Below are 22,634 nucleotides of genomic sequence, written 5' to 3'. Positions count from 1 at the left end.
AACAGAGACTGACTGGAAACCATCACTGACAGACAATACTTCTGTGTTCGCCCACAACCTGGACAAATCTGGGGATGTCTGGTTGTCTGCTCCTGGAAAACCAAGCCATTCCTTCAGCAATGGAAATAACGAAGCGCATTTTCCAGTGTCTCTCCTGTGTGGGTTCAGTTACGCCTAACGCAAGCCCCCTCCGCAGCAGGAGAGTGAGCGGAGACTTCTCCGTCCCCCTTCTATGATGGGGGAATGCAGTTATCACTGAGATCACTCCTCCTCTGTCAAACCAAGTTGGAACCAGCCAACAAATCCAAAACCTGTTGGGACTGCTGGTACACACACAGCCTTACTGCATAGCCTTCAATTTCTAAGGAAATCAGACTGAAAATGTCTCTCTGCTCCTAAGCAAGCAGAATGGATCCATCGCTCTCTCTCTTCACCTTCATGATCATGTCTGGCTGTGCAATTTCTCATTCGGTTTGTTTAGTTTACTACGCTGGATTTAATTTAAAGAACTAGTGTTGCTAAAATTGTACACATAGCAGTGTTTGCAACTGTAATTGCATTAGAAGGAATGTGAAATTTTCTGTCACAAGGGATGAGGGTTGGGAGTGGAGAGAAAGAACAAGACCACTCCAAAGATTACTAGTAATAGAAGTAAATCTGGCTTTGATTTAGCCAGCATCAGCCTGATATATTTATAGATTTTCAATTACATACATCACAGTTAGCCTGAAATGAATTCCTGATACTGCTTTGGAATTTAAAACACTGCCTTACTTTTTTTTTTTCCTATGTGTCGTAAGTCTGAGCACTTTATAAGAAAAAAAAAAAAGAAAGAAAAAAAAAGAAAGGAAGGAGAAGAGGTAATGGTGTTAAAGTGGCCAGAAGAAGATATCAGTTTTCTGTGCTATTGAACTGCCATTCAACGCATTAAGAAATTAAATTTGGACTGGCAGTTTGGAATGGATTTTTCTGCAGCACTCAGCACTTTTGTATACCAGGATTTGTTCTGGAACAGTTACTCCTGATGGTCCACTCCATGATAACGCTAACTCCGGAGCAGATTAGATTAAATTAGTATACTTAGGCCAGCATGAGACTGGTTTATGCATAGGGAGTGAACCATGAATCACTCTTTTGCTTTGTGTTAATCCCATAACGTTAAGCAAATTAATGTTGCTTTGCAGACAAATATTTGTTCTTTGTCAGTACAGGAACTTTTGAGGAAATTAATTCAGAATAACTTTGAAAAGGGATTTGTTAAATTGCACTAAAGCCCTATGACCTCAGTTTAGTTTAATTGGGCATTAATTCGTTTAACTCAATCCTTGTCCTAAATCAATTAAACTCAGCAGAATTACGACCCTTTCAACTCTAAAAGAGTGCCCACACAGTGCTCTCAGCAGTTCAGTTACTGCAAGGGAAATGTACACCTTTTGTTTAATTTGGATCATTTTTCTTCAGTGTTCTGTGCTGAGAAGTCCTCTGTGGTGGCCCAACAAGACCAAAGTCCCACTGACTTGTAACGGTCATAAGGATTTGACACCAGACCTATAGCTCCCACCATTGCTACATACTATACAGTGATCCAGCCTTCCTCCCAGTACTGTGCCTAATACCATGAACACCACTGAGGGATGGAGCCAATGGTCCCTTCTGTTTGTACAGACATTAAACCACTCTGAGTTCATATACGACTATTTAGAATAACTCTGTAGGGTTATTTTTGCCATAGATACATGGCATAACTCATGTTATCAGCAGACCCTTTTTCTCAGGCAGTCTTTTCCACTGTTGAACATCTAATTGGGTACTTGGCACAGGGAAGTCTTAGTGACTTCTTCATGCATCCTTCTCCATGATAGCTGCAGACCAGACGTTACTTTTACTAGCAAACTTGTCCTAAGAAACACTGCGCTGAAAGTCATAGTGTTTATGCCATCTGAAAACTGGAGACACTTTCCACATGTGGCAGGTCGCAGAAGCACAATCTTGACTAAGAGAGCCCCTTTCTTGGTGGTCTGGCAGGAGATACTCCCACTCAGCTGGGTGCTTTCGATAAAAATGTTCTTTTCTTCAGTGTGGTATCCTTAACTCAAACAAAGAGAAGGTGGTATTTGGAGAGCTAGCAGGAGTTTCTTCCTGTTTTCTGGCCGAGAGGACTCTCTTTCCCCTTGTCTGTTTTTTCATTTGCAAGTCTGGGATTGCATTGTCCGAAAAAGCAAGCAGGAAACAAGTCATGGGCTCACAGCTTAAGTCAAGAAAAGACGTAAATGAATGTGTGAATGTAGCAAACTAAAAGACCTGAGTGATGTGCAATAGCTGCATGTGCAGTTGCTGAATTCTGATAGTTAAAAGGTCTGAATTTTTGGAAGTGAGGTGGAGGAGATGGCTGAAGAACAGCTTCAAGAGAGGAGAAAGGATCCACAAAACTATACTGAGATTTACAGGATGCATAAGAGGCCCATGAAGCTCAATACGTTTAACCCGTCAGAGAGAAGTTAAAAGGTAATCTCAGCCCGTGCAATACAAGAGAATAGAGATGAGATCAGGTCATATCAATGCAGCAGAGAAGAGCACTGCAGGCGGCCTAAGAGTCAGCAGCAGTTGTGAAAGAATGAAAATGGGCTAAGTAGCATCACAAAAGGGAGGTTAACCAGCTATTTTCTGGGATATGGTAGTGTCTCTGTCTTAGGAATGCTCGAAAGAAAAGTTACCTTTTCTGCAAGGTACGTCTCCACCCCTCAAAATGTCTGTGAGGCAAGGACTAAATGGAGAGAAATGTTACAGCCTTGCTATACTTCGCCTGTGAATCTTTTCTGGTTTCCAGAAAGGCACGTGCTTGCCAGATAAAGCTGTACTACTGCAGAAACCAGTCCCAGAGACATGGAGCCACAGAAAGCTCACAAGCTGCACAGAAGAGCTGAGCCATACAACAGGTGAACAATTAGAATAACTCCTTTTCTGTCTGCTCCCAATACCGTTTTTTGTCCAGTAGGAAAAATAAAAGACAAAAGCCAGCATAGGCATTTGCTAAGAGCTTCTTATAATATTCTCATTAATCATCCAGGAACTCCACATTCAAAACCCATCCAGCAAAATGTCTGCAATTTTTTTGTCTCCAGATGAAAGGCGGAGAATGGTAATACCATTTCCTCTTTCCAGAAAGGAAATGAGAGGATGGTTGGCATAGATGTGTGTAAGACAACAATGGCTTGTGGAACTTATCACAGTGTCCTCTGCAAGCATACCATTGAGTGAATGTAGAAAAAGGTAATTTTCTTGCTGGCTGTCAAAGAGATTAACCAGAGCAGCAGCTGTATTCGTGAGCATGGCTCAAAAGAGAGGGCAAGGTCTTGCATTGACTGGTGACACTCTTTGTTTTGCCTGCATTGCAGTTTCTAGGATTGCTAATGTAAAGGAAAGAAAAAAAAAATGGTATTCTAGTGAACATACAGAAGTTGTAAGAGCACCCAGATTGTGCAAGGCACTTTCTACCCAGACAAGACAGAGTTTTGTGTAACCATCTCCTTTAGGATCTCCTGTAGGCATGCCCCCGGTCCTCGTATTTGCAGCTGTGCATCATCACCTTTCTTCAGCAGCTTGGCCTTACATTTCTTTTCAACCTGACCAGCACATACACAGTGACGGTGTCTGACTTGTAGATTCACAGGGCTGTGTGGAGGCAGCTGGATTTGGCAGATGAAAGTCAATGAAATACAACACCAGGAGCAAAGTGGGTATGAATCAGCCATGGATTTTAAGGAGTTTAAAGGACTAAAATCTGAGGCTGCTCTTAGGTTCTTGAGAAGAGAAAACGTGGACATTTACGGACCCTTGAGAGAGGTGGAATATCCCAATTAAGGTTAGCTGTGACCTGCTCATGTCTTCGGAAAGATTACCTCTGCCTGCTTGTGATGCTGCATGGTGTGAAGTGAGCTGGTAACATCTGAGGCAGGACCCTGGGAGAAGCCAGTCATTCATTACAGAGATCAATTGTCACATGTAGTTGTCCTGCTAGACTGACCTGCACCTTCAAGACGATCACTTCTCCACTCCTTCCTCACCTCTGCTCCTTCTCCAGGATCTTGGCTGTCACTTGCTTCACCTCTAACAATTTGTGGTTCTCCTGCAACGGTTTTCCTCCCACCACAAAAGGCACTGCCAGCCACAGCACTGGAAATATCTGAGTTGGGGAAGGAGACAGTAAATAGCAGAGTGCAAAGGTGCCCTTTGCTTGAACTGGCAGCTCAGAAATTTGAGCTGAAGTGAGTTTCTGCCAGGTTTACAGGCAGGGGCATCAGCCCAAGAACAGTAATTGCTTTAGATAAATATCTCCAAAGAACAACAGCCTCAAAGCAGGAATTATCCCTCTCACAGAACATACAAGTTCAGTACTCTACTGCGTCAAGTCCATTGAGATTCAAGTCATGTTAAGCCTAGTTTCCCTGGTTTGCCTTTCTTCCAGCATTTTGCTACTGCAGCAAAATTGCTTCTTCTCAATCAGTGATGACTTTCCCAAGAACAGACCTAAGGCCTCATGGAAATCCACAAGCACACTTCAGAAACCTAGCCCAGTATCAGGCTTATCCTACCACCATAAGCTCCCATGGCTGCCACTGGTGTGGAGTCAAGCTGTTGGTGCTGACTCTGAAGATTCAGGGTATATTTTCACCAATGTCTTCCTCCTCTTTCACTACTCCAGCTTCTGGTAACAGGTAGTCAAGAAGACGGGACAGTAGCAGCTGAAGTCCTGGATGTGCTCAAATTTCTGAGTCCAGTCCTTGCAAGATTTGGGCTTGAGGGAGTACAGTCACACATATCTACGTGCTTCAGGGCATGCCCAAGGCTGTCTCATCTTGCAGCAGACCTCCTTGACTCTGGATTTGTACAAGACAATGCCGAGTATTCCTTAGACCAGTAAGGGTGTTCCTTAGTTGTTAGCACATCACACAAGGAGCTGAGGAGTTGTGTTCAAATCCCCTGTTTGTCCAGAGACACCTGAATCTGTAACCCACCTTGCTGAGGGAGCATGTTTTCCCACCTTGTTTCAGAGCCATCTCACAACCTTACCTCTGATGGCTGCTTAGCTTCACACAGTAGACTTCAATAGTGAGTGATGTAAGACGTAGAAGGGAGTGTCCTAACCCGTGAGAAAGTGGACAGAAAAGGGCATACCATGCCTAGTCTCCCTCATTCTTACTACGCCGGGTCCTCCAACCATCCCTTTCATTCTGAAGGAAAGGGCTTACCTTGTTGCAGGGTATAGCATAAGGCCAACATTTACGACTCCTCAGGAGCATCGTGCCTTCCTTGCAGACTTCATGGCATCTTTTACCAACTGGTTTCAGTGCTCTGTACTCAAGTGTGCTGGATGTAACAAGTGTTAATCTGAATTACCTACCTTTCCTTACGCATTGGAGGCAGCTTGACCAACGGGACACCTGAAGGTGAGGCGAGCACCCCCATTTTCCTCTCCCTCCTACCACTTTGCAGCAGCTGTTATAATGGGCATCCTTTTGCTCTGTATAAATCGCAAATTTTCAGTCTTTTAAAGTCATCAGCCCAAAGAATTCTTGTGGCTAGAGGATTTCCCAGTCTCACCATATGTGCTTCAAAAAGGGCTGCCTTGTGTCTGTTTTGAACATTCACCACTTGTATTTGCAATGGAAAGATACATTGTAGATAATATGTGTAATATATATCATACATAATAGCTTTGTCTATAGATAGATGGACATGTATATTTGTACTATTTAGAATTATGTAGACAAATGTATGTTTTTCAGTATCCTCTTGCCCTTGCACCTAAAGCTGGCAGTTATTTTCTGGCAAACCTCTGATTATATTTTTTCCTCATCTAAATTTTGTCTTCATAATTGAAATCTGCAACAATCTCTGAAGATTAATACAACAAAGAGGCACTACTGGGGGCTGCTGGAGGACATTTTTCTTTTAAATTCTAATAAACTTAAGTGCTGCTCATTAATTCTTGTGTCCCAGAGGAGTGCCTGGAGCCTGCAGAATAATTTTCTTCCAACAACTTGCATAAAATTTTGCACTGCACTTTGGATCCAAGCCAGGTTGTTGGGGTTGTTATTTATTGCAACTAGTAAAAATGATTCTCAGCTGTTTTAAGTCAGAGACATTCGAATGACTTTGGTGGAGCTGTGCTCCTTTGCCTTGGCGGCCCTGTAATAACAACTAACAACATTGACATATCAGCTACTGTCGCAGCAGTTATCAGTGGATTTTGAATTACTTAGGGGAGGAATGGCAAAAAGCAGAAAGAATCCTTCTTGCAAAGAGACTGTGAGCTAGCTGCCTAGCTCTGGACTCCAACATTATAAGCCCCCACCTTCATGCACCTTCATGCTCACATACTCCCTTTTTTTCAGTTTTGCATGTAAAACATTAAGCAACCTGTAGCTACCAGTACTGACTAAACCCATCTTCTGTCAGTACAGGGAGCTGAGGCCCCTCCTTGGGTGTGCACAAACAAGAAGTAAAGCAAAGCCAAGAGGCACTTACCCAAGAGAGAAGCTGCAATCCAGGAAGGGGAAGGAGGTATGCTGAGGCAGTGGTGCTAACAAGTTCCGTCAAACAGTGATCACTATTGGGAATGGTCAGTGGCATGAGGCACAGAAGAAACCTGAAGAGGCAGGCTATCATGTCCTGCTGTGCAAATGCCTCAGGCTACCTTAGAGGTGGCTGTGGTCTGACAAGTGAATTCACGAAAATTCAGTGTCTTCAGCAGAAGGTATCTACTTTACTATATACTCTGCCAAAGAGAAGCAGAAACCTCTGAAAAAGGTTGGCTTTGTGGTCAGGTCCTTCCCAAACCAATTGGCTTTTCACAGAATCACAGGATCACAGAATGTTAGGGGTTGGAAGGGACCTCTGTGGATCAACTAGTCCAAGCCCCCTGCCGAAGCAGGGTCACCTACAGCAGGCTGCATAGGACCTTGTCCAGGCGGGTGTTGAATGTCTCCAAAGAAGATCATCATCACAGCCATTGTCTGCTTGTAAAAGAATCACATAATATTCACATTGTGCCTGGAGAAACATGAGCTAAGGGGTGAGCTAAGCTGGGACCTGTGGCTCCTTGCTGCAGGGAGCATTTGCTTTCAGGTTGCTGGCTGGCTGGTGGACCATAAGCCCCACTGGTCAACCTACACCTGAGCTCCACAAGCCTGGGAGATCGAACTTGTCTTCTACCCATGTGTGTTTAACTCCTGGTCTAAGCAAAGACAAGCTGACACTATGTCTTTCTAACTGTTGTGGGGTAGGTGGCTGACTCCATGCTTTTGCTGTAATGATCTCTGTTCACATAAAACCTTTCTCACTGACATAGCTAGACAATGATGTCATTCTTCACCTCAAATAAACAGAGTTCCTAGCTCTTAAAATCAAAGGCAACTTCTTCTCATATTCCCCCTGGGCTAGATTCCAATGTCTTCTCAGGCTGCATATTTGTGCCTGTTGTTATTTCTGATTGATTTTTAATGCGTTACATTTGATTTTATGTTTCCACATTTATGCTGACCACCTGATCAATGTGTTAAATAATAGAAAACTTCAGGCGACACATTCCAGCAGCAAGTCAGGCCTGTTAATATGACACAAACATTTTTGTGTTCTGCATTTTCTGACCCCAAGAGTCTTTACAGTGGCTGTAAAGCTTTGGCAGTTGATCAGGCCATTTATTGCTTTGAGGTCTCTGCAGCCTTTATGGACCAAAGCTTGACTGGTGTAGTTCAGTGTGGCTCCCCTGACTTCAGTTAAGCAACACAGGTTTCCACCTACTGAAAATCTGGCCTGAATCTTTTTCGCTCTCTCCTATGCCTTGTCCTCATGATATCTGTAATGATCAAGGAGGCCAAGATTTTCAAGCGTGCTGAAGAGCGCTGGGTGAGGAGCCCACACCAACATTAATGGGAGCAAGACAGCAAAATGTCTTGTCTGTTTTTCAGCTTTCACCTTTAATGATTGGTAAGTGAAGTGGATTAGTTCCTCCAGTGCAACAATATGGACTGATCCAAAACCGTCTTAAGTCAAGACAGTTATGCTTTGATTGGGCAAGTTTCATAACAGTTGTGATGAGCTCCTCCCAGTCCAATGACTTCTGCAGCTCTTTATGCAGCACCAACAGAACTGCCTGGCTTCTCACGTACCATCTCTTTCGTACGCGTCTGACATGTTGGGTGCTATAGACCTGACTCAGCAGCTATTAAGCATTTTATTCGCTTTCTCTCTTTAACATTTAAAAAAAATCAATTAATTATAGCTCATGTTTCCATCTTTTATTACACTTTTTGAGGTTAATACCACTGTTACTGGAAGAGCACATTGCAGTGCCTGATTTTCTCTTCTGGTGTTATTTTTATATACCACTTTGATCTCAGGAAACATTTTCAACCTTGCTCCACCGGTGTTGAGTAACATTTTAGCTAAGGGTTCAGTTCATGTGATGCTAGTATGCTCTTAGACACGTGCTATCCATGTTGAAAGAGGTGAGTGGAATAAGTAAGGGTGGAGAGGCCACAGCTCATGGCAGAGGTCAGGACTTGAGGTGGACAACATGTGTGTAATGACACAGTCTGGAAACTGGACAGAATCATAGGCAGGTGAGGAGAAATCAGTAAAAGCAGAGCATAAAGCCATCAGGTTTTCAGAACTCCAGATGGGTAGTAGGCAAATTAACTTTCCTGCTGCTCCCATAGTTCTGCTAGTTGAAGACCACCTTTGCTAGCTGAACAGATACTGTCAGAGTGGATCCAGAGAGTCCTGCAACAGCCTGTGCTTGTGATTGCAGCTGAGGCTATGGCGAAAGGGGTTGCTCATTCCAGGTGATACTCCACAAACTCAGAATGAAGCAACTTCTTTCCAAATCCTTAGGGTTACAAAAGCAAATAGTAAGAAGGGAAGTAAAGTGACAGAACCAGCTGTGACAAAGGGCCTCAGAAATACCTACTGTCCCTTTGGTGCTTTTCTGGTAGAGAAAAATATCTGTTCCTCGGGAGGCTCAAGAGCTCTCAGACCTCTGCCCACGTCTCCTCTCTACCGAGCAATGGCGAGGTTCACCCTACAGTGAGAGAAACATACCTCTAAATGCCTTGGTCAGGTTTATTGAGGCCAACTCATACCAAGTAAAACAGATGACATTGCTCTTGGTCTCTGAAAGCAACGCATCTCTTCCTGGGGCATCTCCGAGCAGCACAACTGCCAGCAATGTGGGCCTGCCAAACCCAGGCATAAACTTGTGGTTGAAAGGACGGGTGCGGTGAGGCTGGATATGCACCAGGGAGAGGGACGAATGACCCTCTCTGTCTCCACTCCAGCAGCCTTGGGGATGAGAAGTGATTCTTTGTACCTGCTGCTGGTGGGGGGATGCAGAACTCTGTGGTGACACAAGGCAGTCAGCTGGCTTGCTGAGGGGATGTTCATCTCATTGAGTTTGGCTTAGCCTTGAGCAGCAAGAAGAAACAGTGACACTGTTTCCCAGAAGTTTAGCTGGCAATAGTGGTGTTTGCAAATGCTTAGCGAAGTGCCTTTTGTCACATTTTGCTAAAAAAGCAGGGGTCAGGTCCCTGCTGCCTATTGGGATATAAATATCATAATTAGATCTTTGAAACAGAGAGAGAGAAAAAAATCTAGAAGCCTGGGAGATATTTTATAATTTCTTTTTTATTTTTAGTATTAAAAGTATAACTCAAGAAATGCTGGCACCAGGATGCATAATCCACTTACCAGGGCAAAGAGGGCTCTGGAGCTGCACCACAAATGCATCACTTGATAACAGTAATGAAAAAGACAGCAATCTATATCTGCAAATAGCATTAGAGCAGACTTGGTTTGGGGACCAAAGGAAGCTGATGCTGAATTTATGAGGCAGACATCTAAAACATTTGAAACCAGTGCTTTCCTTCCTCCTCTGTTTTGCTTCATCCTCCCTTACTTTCTTCTTTTTTAATAATTTGACCCTTTGCTTGGGTCAACTCTTAGCCCTATAATCAAAACAATTTAGTTGAGAAAAGTCATAGAGTGAAATGGGCCTGCCTTGCCTCATGGGCTGAGATCAGCCAGCTCCTGCTCGTTTACCCTGCCCTGCAGGCCTTGCTCCATCGCTGCATTTCTTCATGGCACACGTGCTCCAAGATGTACATGCCACATGAATCCATGCCTGCAGTGTGTGCCGCTGAGCTGGGCCTGGAAGAGCTACAGGGCCAGATTAGAGAGACCCCATCCAGCTAAGTACCAGCAGAGATGTCTCATAATCCTAAAAGGAGCCTCCTAAAGGAGGAGTGAGCATGTTGGAGGAAATATGTGGGATCTGGAGGAAACAGACATGGGTAAGAGCATAAGAAATTCTCTGCTACTGATGCACAGCAGTCCTCTTGGCCACTATCCTGTCCCAAGATCTGGAATCAGGAAATGCTGCTTAGAGAAAAGACAGAAGCCCATCCGCTTTCATGAGTTTCTCCAGCTCCTTTGTGAGAACAGTCTGCTGTCACACCCTCCTATGCCAGCAAGTTCCAAAAATTTCCTTCCCCTCTGTAGGGAAGCGGTTTCTTTCTTCTCTGTTTTAAACCAGTCCCCTTGGCTGCAGTGTTGCAGGATTTGATGAGCTACGGTTCCACCTCAAGCTTGTCCTTCACTTTACTGATTTTACTTGTGCCTGTCTCATACCCGTCAGCCCAGACCATGACAAAAAACTCTCAGCTTTTCTAGTGTCCTTGAAAGCAGCTTCTCCATCTACACAGTCATTTTCACTGTTCTTTTCTTTCCATTCTCTGCATCCTGCATGTCTTTCTTGGAGACAAGAGGGATGAGACCTCCACACTCTGCTCAAAATGCAGAATGCATCAGGATTTTCTCATTCACACCCTTTTCCAGCTCATTGATGGACATGCTGAATAGAACTGGTGCCAGTACTAATCTCTGGAGGATCTCCCATTAAGTACCATCAGGTAAATGGGGCAGTATGCAGCTTTACAGAACATACTGGTTATTTCTCAATACACTGTGTTTTACCCATGTGCTTTGTGACCTTAGTCTTGACCATAGACTTTCATCATCTTCTCAGGGGTGTAAGTCACCCATTGCTTAGTAGTTCCAGCAGCCATCTGACACCCTTGCTGTTTGCAATGACAGGTTCTGCACCTCGGACAAGTAGATCTGCAGGTTCACACCTAAGTTCCCACTCAGCCCTCTGGTGAATGCCATCTGGTAATAGGAACTTGTTAACATCTTCTTAACCATGGAGCCAAACAGTCCTCGGGCTTTCAGGCTCCTGGCATTAGTGCAGACCAACACTTGCAAATCTTGCCCTCACTCTGTCTCCTGGCACATCCCAAGCAGAGAGAATTGCAGGTAACCTAATTTTCTGTGTGATTGTTCTCTCTGTTTCTCTACTGATCCTTTCTTAGGCACACCAGATATTAATCAAATCCACTTTGTGGGCCATGCCAGTCTGAACAAGGTGCTTTTTCCTAGCTCAGGGCTGACGTACTCCTCTAGGACTTTTCACAGTCCCTGTGCCAGCAGACAGGCTCCATTATGAACTCCGTTATGAAGAGGGACAGCCAGTCCTTTCTGCACAGGTTCCTCTTCTGAGAAGTTTCCCAGATCCTTACCGCCTACCTCTTCACACCATCACCCACCTCATCCACAATTCAAGGGTTTGAATTTCTCCCCCGGCTCTGCAGCCTCACACAGGACAGGGGATTTCAGACAGTGCTACCATGGAGATCACAGCCTCAAGTCTCCAGTTTCAGCATTGAGACAGTATAGAGTTTACCTCCCAGTGTGAGACCACCTTGGAGAAACAACGGTTCACTGGTGAGGCTCATTGCAGTGCTGCAGAGGACTGACATGACGAATAAGTGTTAGTGATGGCGCAGGTACCCAGGGACCTCCCAGTAATTCTTGATCGGACCCTGCCAGTGGAGGTCTGGCCTCACAGATACTCTCTGCATTCCGTGCTTTGCATCTTCTAGCAGATTTCATTGATTTCTAAAAACACACCCCTGAGCCATGCTGTCTGAGAGGTTTGTGATAGCAGCTGGAAGAGCACTTGAGCTTTTTTACACTGTGTGAAGACTTCTAGAAGAATGGCTTCTGGCCTCTTCAGCTTGGTAGCTCTTAACATCATGGATCATTTTAATGGGATTACTAGCAAACCTCAGGAGAACACCTGTGATACAAGTGGGGTCAGACAGTGGAGCAGGGCTTAGTTCAATCTCTCTCTCTTAAAGAACACAGGGTGCTGGCAGGACCCTCAGGGCTCTTCAAAATATGGCAATTAAGGGGAGGTAATTTTTTATAAAACACACCTAAATGCCAAGCCTGTCACTTGCATTTATTTCTTTGAGTTCTTCCTTACACTCTCACACCAAGCTTCGAGAGGAAATTGCATCTCTGGGAAGGCGTCCGAAGTGTGCATGCTGCACAGTGCAACTAAGGAACCCCGTGGCTTCCAGAAAGCAAACTCCTTCAGCAGGGTAATGACGTGGGGACACAGGAGCTCCTGCAGGGACAGAGGAAGGGGCAGTTCTGGAGAAATGGGGAAAAAGAATCCCCCTAGGACAGCGAGGCAACTGCAGCGCAAGAATTATCCGATCAGCCTTAACCTCCCACTTTGCTAAGGTACTGGCACAGGAAGGGAGTACAGAATTTCATGCGTGATGTAATTAATCTAAAGCTGTTGGTTTTTTTCTTTTTACTTCAGGTCTGTTTTATTTTTTCAGGCTTACTGATGCAAAGCTTACTTTATCCTTTTCTGTTGCTAAACTGAAACCAGATTTTCCTGCTAAGCAGCTGCAGCTTCCTTTGCATGCAGGAGGGCTGCCTGTGGTTCCATGTGGACCTGCAGAAGGAACCCGCTGACACAATGCTGACTATGGAGCTACAGAGCTACAAGCTAGAAGCCATCAGAGAGGAAGGGCAGATCTGGAGCACCTAGCAGGAACAGCTAGAGAACTGCAAATCAGCTAGAGCAAGCAGCAGCATTTACTTGCCCAGAAAGACAGTAAGCGAGACCTAAGGTGTTACTGATGAGAAGGAAGCAATCTGGTGGTTAATTCGCTATGCTGAAAATATATATCCATATACTGGAAAAGGAGTGATTGGTCTCTGCAGTACCTGGTTTTCTCTGTGCTATCTTTCTGTTTTCTCCTTTCGATAAACTCATGTTTGTTAATCCATGCTTTTAAAGCGGAAAAATTAGGTCACTGAGCACCAGATAGTTTAACATCAACTGTTTTTGTGGTTCAGTCTCACATTCTTTTATTATGACCACTAAAATTTTAAACCAGCCACTGCTGCTGCAGTGAAGTCCTGGTGAAAAGCTGCCATATGCTCTGCACAGGAGTCTCAGCTGAAGTAAAGCCATGTGTTTCTGTCACAGGAAGTGGAGAAATTATTTTTCTCATCCTCAGCTGCTGAAAATAACTCATTGCATTTTTCACAATGCAGTGTGTGTGTTCTCTCTCTGCCTGGTAGAAGGAAAGACCGTAACACAGAGGAGGTCAGGTTTTCTCTCCATCTTGATGTCCTTGAAACTTGCACTTGCTGCTGTGAGGGCAGCAGGGCTGCCTGCGGGCATCAGCTGCCTTTGTTGCTCCGGTCCCTCAATGGCTCAAAGGAAAAATTCATCTGCCTCTCTGGCAAAGCACATTTAGAGGGAACACCAGCCTTTCCTTCTTTTTACCAGCAGGTAGAAAATAAATTTACTGCTTATCTTTCTTTTGTTTATGTAAATAAAAACATGTCATTTTTCTTTATAAAACTAAATATATTCAAAGTTGCTTAAAATCAAATTGGGTGAGTCTAGTTTAAAAACCTAGAGCTGCCATTTGAAGGGAAAAGGAAACCCTGAACCAGTGGAAAGTGTTACCTGAGCCCTGGGGACTAGGATGTTTTGAAAAGGTGAAGTCAGCTTGGAAAAGCAGTCACTTCCAAAGGTGCAGAGAGAACATTTTCCACATTCTGGAGCACTTATTTGGCAGTTCAGAGCTGAGAACTGGGAGGTAAAAGGAAGGGCAGAAAAGTTTAATTATCCCTTCTAATCTATGAATATAAACAAGATGTAAAATGAGATTTATGACTGTTAAAATCTTGAAGGCCATTTCGACCAGGAGCTAAATTCAAATCACTGGCTAAGGATCACATTACTTTTGTTTAATAAATCACTTAGTTTTAAATGTTGGACATGTTTTGATAAACCTTCTCTTTTGCAGTATGCTTATAGTACTTCTATGTAATTACAAAGGAAAAAAGAAGAAATTAGATACCTCTCTCCACACATACAAAACCCTAGCTGAAACGCTGTTTGGAGGCTAACGGAATCCCAGTTCTCTTCCAGAAGCTGTTTAAGCGAGATCACAAGAAAGAACCATTAACGAGGAGAAGGAAACGGGTCTTCACCAGCCTCCAGCATCATAAAGAAGATAAAAATTATTAATCTGAATAAACATGTTAAACCTTGCAACTGAGTGAAGAATAGCTGTGGGTCCTGAGTGTATTCCCAGCTCAGCCAAAAGATATTTTGGATTTTATCAGCAAATGAAAATCAGACTTTCTTTGAGGAGAAAAAAAACTGAAAGCCTACACATAGCAAAATGTAAGCAATAATTTAAATTGAAGCTCCCTGCTTTTTGATTTAAGTAAGTCATGATTAAACATGATATTTTAAATCATCATGATAAATGAATTTCCCCTCTTGTCAGGACTCCCCTTATTAAACTGACACTTCTAAATTCTCAGTCAGAAAGGTTCGGCTGTTAGTCAACACAGGTCTGGAGGGGGCGGGGGGGAATTAATCATGCTTCCCCATCCCCCTTTTTTTCCACTAATCCAATTTTCTTCTATTGATTCTGTTTGTACAACAGATACCCGGCCTCTTTGTCATAAGGAACATGTCACCTGCAGTTAAAATCATGGTAAGCAGAACAGAGATTACCCAGAGCACGTCGTAAAGATGTATATTAAGAAAGCGCAAATGAAGGTCATACTTTGTCTAGGTTTTTTAGGATCTGTGTCGATGTGAAGTCTCCCTCCCACTCAGCCTTGCTTTTCTGGTTGCTGTTTTGTGGTGTTCAGACCAAATAAGACCCAGTATACCTGCTAAAGCCAACCATGAGACTTGTGGCAGAAGGTTCCCCTGCAGCCTCCTTCCATCCGGTGTTACCCAGCAGGCCCCTGGTGTGGGAGGAGAGGACGACTGCTTCTCAACTCATGTTATCACTGCTTTGCACACCTGTATCTTCTTTTGAGCAGATGCTCTGCTGGTTCCTTCCATGTCAGGGGTCAAGCAGATTTGTTTTCTCCAGCAGCCACTTTAGCAGTCAAGCTCGTCTTGCCAGATTTTGGGCACCACGATGCCCGGGCACAGAAAGCCAGCTACAGTACAATACAACCAGCCCATCGAGGGACCCAGGTCCAGCCGCACAGCAGTAACAAAACCCAACTTTCCATAGAAGGGGGGATGCCTGCAGGGGCACTCCCATGCCCACATGCTGTCAACATCTCTAGCTGGGTTGCCAAACCAATAGAAATTCTTGCCTTAGTGTAATGTTGCCCCAGTCCATGAGGGGCCACTGCAGAAAGCTCTTCCCCACACCTGACCCTGGTTTAGTCTAATATAGTGCTCTTCTGTGAATGTGCTCGTAAGCACTGTTAAGCGTGCTCCAGTCATCATTGGTAATTCTTTTTAATTATTTTATATATGTCTGTCAGCAACCAAATGAGGAGGCAAACTCTGTAAGTTTTTACTAAAACAACTTTTCCTTTAGTAACCTGTAATAGTCCATTTGTTAGATGTGTTTTGTCATGCAACTTCTGGCATTTTCCTTTTTCTGCTGAGGGTCCAGTATACTGGGTTTTTACTGCTTTCAAGTAACAACTAAGAAAACCCGAATGAGGAAACTCTGGTACACAGCAGGCATCTTTGTCACACACGTGGAGTGTTGACACACCGGGGAGGCAGAAGGGTGATTGCCAGGGAGAACCGCACAGATGACAGTGACACACAAGCAGCCTCATCGACCAATGACTGAACCGAGTTTGGGAAGGCAGAACCAGGGGTTCTGTGCCAGGACAATATGCAGAAATGGAACTGTCCGTCCCTGCTGAGATCAGGGCAGATGAGCCAGATCTTACTATCTGCTTCCATAGGAAGTACTTTCACTCCAAATTAAACTTCAGAAATGTACAGTGAGGACCAGTCCTATTTCAGTTTGATCCTAGATGGGATACCAATATGAATATCATAACATTAATAATGTTCGGTGGATAGTTCTTATAAAAAGAGAAGAAAAGTCACACAACAAATGCTTGTAAAAGAGCATTACTCACTTTCTTCATTTGTGTAAATAAACTGTAGTATTAATATACTGATTCATAGTCATTTAGTACTGCAGTATTACTAATGTAAAACTGCTGATGTGGTGTTATAAAACTGATCACTAAACTGCAGTTCACTGCTGCTCAGGAGTAAGCCTAGATGTTTGTAAATACAGCCTCTCACAATGGGGTGCATTAATAGCGTTGTATGGAATCGACGTTTTCCTCCTCTTGTGCTTTTCTGCTGTCACTGACATTATCATTTTGCAGTTAGCTTACTGGGCAGGCATCCCAAAGATGTTGCAGTGGACTGAAAGTGAATATTACGTCAGCTGGTGTTTCACAGTGCTTTTTAGGATGATGAGCGGAGGGCTACATTCATAGGATCTTGGGTGCCACCAGCGCTGTTGAACTCAGTCCCCTGTTGTGTCAGGCAATGCAGAGCAGATGCATACCACAGACAGGACAGCAGGTTGCCTACGCTGTATGTCCTCCACGTGCCTCAAACAGCTCCCTGGCACAGACTAAAAGACATACAGGCTGTTTATACAGTCACAAGCCAGTGCCCTGGATCCAAAAGAAAGTGTAGATTCAGGTGATCCTAAAAGCAGATCACACTCCATTGTACAGAGCAGAACAGAAAGAGCAACAGCATCTCTCCCCAGATCTGTCCTGAAGGGAAAACTGTCTTCTGAACCCAGTCTAAAGATTGGTGTTATGTCTGGCTGTGTTGTGAGGATGCACCAAAGGCATGCACAGCAATGTAAGGCTCGTGTCATTTAAGTCCTGTCTTGACTATAGTCAGCTCCAGGAGTGATGCTGGGGCACGGTAACATTCTTCATATCCCTCTTCAGTAAAAATATTAAAATAATGGACTGTTTGGTGTGAATTGTAAATAAAATATGAAATGATTCGTGTGCTAACAATTCAAGGTTTCTTGAGTCTGATACAATGCCAGTTTTCTCCTTTGCTGTACAAAGAGGATCTTGAAGAGGGAGCATTCCATAAAAGCAGCACACTAAAAGCCACTCACTCGTGCCTGCATTTGCCTAGGCTGCTTGCCAGCAGGGTACCCCTGAAGCTCAGCCCCTTCAGTCCACAAGTCTGAGCACTTAATTCGCTTCTCATCCCGGCAGGTATTTGGGCACATCATTCCTATGACTATGCGTCACAGGATATCCCACAGAGCTTTGAGTACCTCCTTCAAAGCACACCTGAGAATACTTGTGCTTCAGGCAAGGAAGCATGAAGGATTCCCTGGGCTGACAGGGCAGGAACTGCATGTGACGACGCCATAAGCCGTTTCTCGTACGAAGGACCATTTATTTTCATTTTCCTACCCAAGTACCCGGCCGAGACACTGCCCAAGCGAGAGCCAGTTCCTCTCTCTCCGCAGCTGAATGAGACGCGAAGCTCACGCCCCGCTTTAGGGGAAGCCCACCCTTTCCGAGCAGGGTGGGGGGACGCCGGCGGGGGCAGCGGCGGCGGGGGCAGCGGTGCCCGGCCTTGCAGTGGCACCTGGTGGCCCTGCGGAAGATGACACCCGCGGCGTGGGCACCCCCCGGACCCGGGCCCCGCACCGGCGGGGCGGGTGGGCTCGCCGGAGCCCGGTGTTAAAGCTTGATGTCGGTTCTGAGGATGCGGCTGGCCGAGGCGTCGCGGATGTGAACGCATCGACAGAGGATGGATTGACCGCAGGGCTGAGTCATCGTCGTCATCTCTCAAGTTTACGTTGTCCCGGCTGTTAACGAGCGTCTGGGGCGACTTCGGAGCCAGTCTTGCTGCTGCTGGGGGTGTCGGGATGCTGGCGAACAGAACAGCATTTCGGGTACCCATGGTCACCCCCGCTACCTCCACCCATCCACCCTGGACACCCTTCATGCACTACAGCTGCCATCCAGCCCATGCCAGGGCAGATCTCAGGGCCTCATCTGAGGACAGCGGGTCTGTCACATACTGGGGGACACATCTGTCTGCACACCACAGCAGGGAGGGAAGCCAGTTGCAGGTGTGTGGTCCTGCACCCACCACCCTTGGCTGTAGCGTGTTGCCCGAGCCTCTAAAACACTCAGGAGCTGCGGTGCCAGTGAGCAAATCAAAGCTTTCACCAGGCAGCGTTCCCACCAGAGCCACACAGAGGCCAAGTGGGCTGCAATCATGTGAGGCATGTCCTTGACTTGAAGGGTTTGAGGTGGGAGCCAAGTGGGACAGGTCTCCCAGTCCCTCAGCAGCAAGTGGTGCCTGAGAAGAGAGGGAGCACTGCCCGTGATGCTGGGCTCAGCAGTCAGTGCCTTTTTGGAACGACACATTTCTGCCTCTCCTTTCCTCTCCATTAGCAGCCTGGCACTCGCTCCTCATTCCCCTGCTCTTCCTCTAGGTAGACTCGACATTTACATCCCACGGCGAAATGCTGCAAAACCCTGTGCTGCACTGTGACAGTCTCAGTCACTTCTGTGCAGAGCCACCGGTGTCAAAGATAAAGGAGAAGTCATTGTCAGAGGGCTGAGATTTGACAAACAGCTCCCTCTGAGGAAATACTGTAACACCTTTGACCCTGTGAAGCATGGGTATATCTGGGCCAAGCAAAAAAAAACCAAAAAAAGCACGACACACAAAAAAAAACAAAAAATGAAAAAAAAACCAAAGCCAAACAAAATACCCCAAAACAACAACAAAATCACATGCAAGAAATCTGTTGTTTGGTCCCCTTACAGAGAAACTGCACTTTCAAAGTGGCAGAGCATTCAGATGTTTCCATTTCAGGTGCTGAATAACTTCACCCCTTTTCCAAAGAAGATGTCCCAAGCAAGGGATACTCCAGCAGGACACCTGCTGGGGTCTGCAAAGAGACTGGAAAGAAGTGCTGCCAAGAAGTGCTGGCACCTTAGCAGTAGATTTGGCCACGGACAAGGGAAATGCCTGCAGTAAGCTAACCCCCTCCAAGCAAATGAGAAACATCTTTCTGTTGGCTTTTCCCATGAGTACAGGCATGAGTACTGTCATGCAGGAGCTCGCGAAAAAGTACAGAACAGGTGCGGTACAGCCTCCGGCAGCTCTCCACTGGTGCTGGAGTGGACTTCAAAGGCAAAATACTGCCTACAAGAGTGAAGAGACAAGGAGACAACAACACACACTTTAGGCTGACTTCACAGCAGCTGTATCTGCTTCTCCCTAAGTGTAAAAATTTCTATAGCCTTGTGGCTTTCCACAACATCCAGATCACTGTTGCTGTTCCTGCAGAAAAAACTCTGTATATCTCCCCCCTGTTCTCACCAGCACCCCCACAGCGGGCTTCCTGCCCACAGAAATGATTTTTCACTCTAGAGCAGAGCCCTGGTGTGAGGCAGCAGGCATGCCTTTTGGGCAGGTGGGACAGGGGATGCTGGACCAGCTGCAGCATGGGGACATAGAGACACCCCAGTAACCCCACTCAACAAAAGCATGGGCTGGATGGCAGCTGTAGTGCATGAAGGGTGTCCAGGGTGGATGGGTGGAGGTAGCGGGGGTGACCATGGGTACCCGAAATGCTGTTCTGTTCGCCAGCATCCCGACACCCCCAGCAGCAGCAAGACTGGCTCCGAAGTCGCCCCAGACGCTCGTTAACAGCCAGGGCAACATAAACTTGAGAGATGATGATGCTGACTCAGCCCTGCAGTCACCACCATTCTCCCACCATGCCACCCAGTATTTGAATTACCTACAGTCTTCTGTGTCCTGGTGCTCTGACCAGCTCCCACACTGTGGACTAGTGTTTCAGGTGTTAAAGAGCCCTGACATTGATTTACATTTATGCTACTCTGATGACCTACAGCAACTTCTGAGTAGGATTAAATCACATTACACTTACTATAGGACCCTTCGCAATGCCCTACCAATATGCACAGGGATTTATGATCCAGTGACTCACAGTTCCTTCATGTCTGGTTCTCTGTTACCAGGTTACGGGACAAATTTCCCCGTGCTGTTGGATATAGGTTTAATTAGTTTTGATTAGCAATTCTACCACAGATCGTACAACTTGGGTCACAGTTGCACAAGTGAGTTTGGTGTTTGTGTGCACAAAGCAACACCACCCCATACAGAAGTAGGGACAGTGTGTATGCAGCCTCCCACTCAGTGCAGGGGTGGTGTGTCAGCAATTTCCACCATGCCTGGTGAGTTCTGACAGTCCTTCCTGTGGCAGCAGGGAAAGACTGATCCTGTTTTTTAAAAAAAACGGTTCTTCAAAATCCAGTAAGAATAGCAAATTGTGTGGCCATCACCTTCCATCATCTCTGAGCTGGGCAGGCCCCCAAAAACGCAAATTCTTGTTTCAAGAGTACTTGCATATGCTTGTTTCCTTCACAATCTAAACCTGGGTTTAGGTGATGTATTTAACAGCATCTCATACCTTCATAACTATCACTGACCTCCTTGTGCAGGATGCAGGATGTCTGTTTTTCTACGTGGCAGCGAAGTGCCACCAGATGGGCTATGCAAGTATTGAACAGGCGTAGCCCTGGCTGCACTTAAGCTACATTATAGTCACATCAGCTCCTTGCCTTCACTTGCCTGTCTCCAGCTCTGTGGAAGCCTCAGGTACTAGGCTACCTATCACCCTACAGTACTGGGATATCCCCCATAACAGGACTTGGCACTCCAGACCATGTCCCAGGGGTGGCAGACATGGCCTGGGCAGGGTTACCTACTCCTGATGCCATATGCATCTGACGAGCACGCACACACACACCCCCCCCAAGACCAGGAGACATATGCATGTCAGCACATCTAACCCAACTTGCCCTACCTTAAGAACAGCTCAAAGTTGTCTTCTAGAGGTTTTCAGGTGTGTTATCAGCATGCTTAGCTCAACCTCTATACCTCTTGGTCACTATCTTCTCTGCCTCTATTAAACAGATCCCAGAAAGCACTCAGTTCACTTCCTAAGCACTGCTGACAGTCACAGCAGCCAGGCTGTCCCCAGGTAGTGTCTTTGCCCAGTAGGAACGAGCACAGAAAGCTGCTCTGTCCATCTGGGGATCTCCTCCCCTGCTGCGGCATGATGACCCGGTCAAAACAAGAGTAAGTCTTAATGCTGCATGCCACGAGGTGTCTTAAAAACAGCTCTGCAGTGACAACCAGTGTCCCTTAGGGCATGGGGCTAGCTTCTCTGCCCATACTGGCAATCCCTCTCCAACCTCACCTGAAATCTTCCTTTCACATTCTTTCCCACTCTCTCCAGTGAGTGACCATCCCACTGGAAGTGCACTGTTGGACAGACTGGCCTTCTGCAGGAGTCTGAGGAGGGTCAGGGAGGGGGGGTCTATCAACGAGAGGGTGTCACTGCAAGGGGGTAGAGCCTCCCTTTCCTTTGGACCTGCCCTGGCTGCCCCAGGTGATATTTCAAGCCTTTGCTTCCTGTTTGAAGAGTGGAGCCCAGCGAGCAAGAAGCACTGCTGAGCATGGAGAAGAACCTTCCCTCAGTGACAACAATCCCAGCAAAGCTGTCTTGCACGCCTGTCCCCTGTGCCTCAACAGCCCAAGGGCCTGGGACCAGCTTCTCTGTGGTGGAGACTCATTTGAAGCTGGAGCAAGGCTTTTCAACAAAGCCAAAAGTGCAGTCCCTCTGTCACACCACCCTCCAAGTGACTCACAACCTGCAGTGACAGTCAAGGTGTTGTCCCTGTGGCTGCTGCCTACTGCCTGGATTCTTGGTCATGTTTTGGCCGTGAGCTTTGGCTCTAGTTGTCAGGCCAGACAGTCCAATTCTGACCTCTCAGACAGAAACAGAAGGATTTTTCTTTAAATTCTAAGATGAAATCTTTTTAGGCAATGAAGGGGCCTTTTGTGATCAGAGTTTGAATTTCCTTCCATTGTTAGGGGTTGTGGTTTTTTTTGCGTGTACAGCTCCCACCCCCAGGATGGATCTTCTTGGGTTTCTGTGGTCTTTGCAAAAAATACACAGCACAGAGAGAAAGGATATGTTTTTGCTGACTTGGGGAAAATGACAAACAACAAAATGCATCAGTCAGGAAGAATGAGTAATAGCTTTAAATGCAAACAACCGTTAGCAGCACATTCTAGTGCATTAATAATTTACACTCCAAGGAAAGTTTAATTTATTTAAAGTGAGAGTTTTGTGGCATAGCTACAAAATGCACGCATGATCCTGGGGATAACAGATCTATAGCGAGCCTATGACTCCTGCTGGGGAGCCATATCCTGACTGCCAAGTCTCTTGGTTTCATCACAGGTCTTGCTGTATGGTTTGTACAGCATCTTTCTCAACGTGCCAAAGGCTGGAACAGGAGTG

Source organism: Opisthocomus hoazin, chromosome Z, assembly GCF_030867145.1.
Source record: "Opisthocomus hoazin isolate bOpiHoa1 chromosome Z, bOpiHoa1.hap1, whole genome shotgun sequence".
NCBI lineage: Eukaryota > Metazoa > Chordata > Aves > Opisthocomiformes > Opisthocomidae > Opisthocomus > Opisthocomus hoazin.
Note: the sequence above shows the minus strand (reverse complement) of the source record.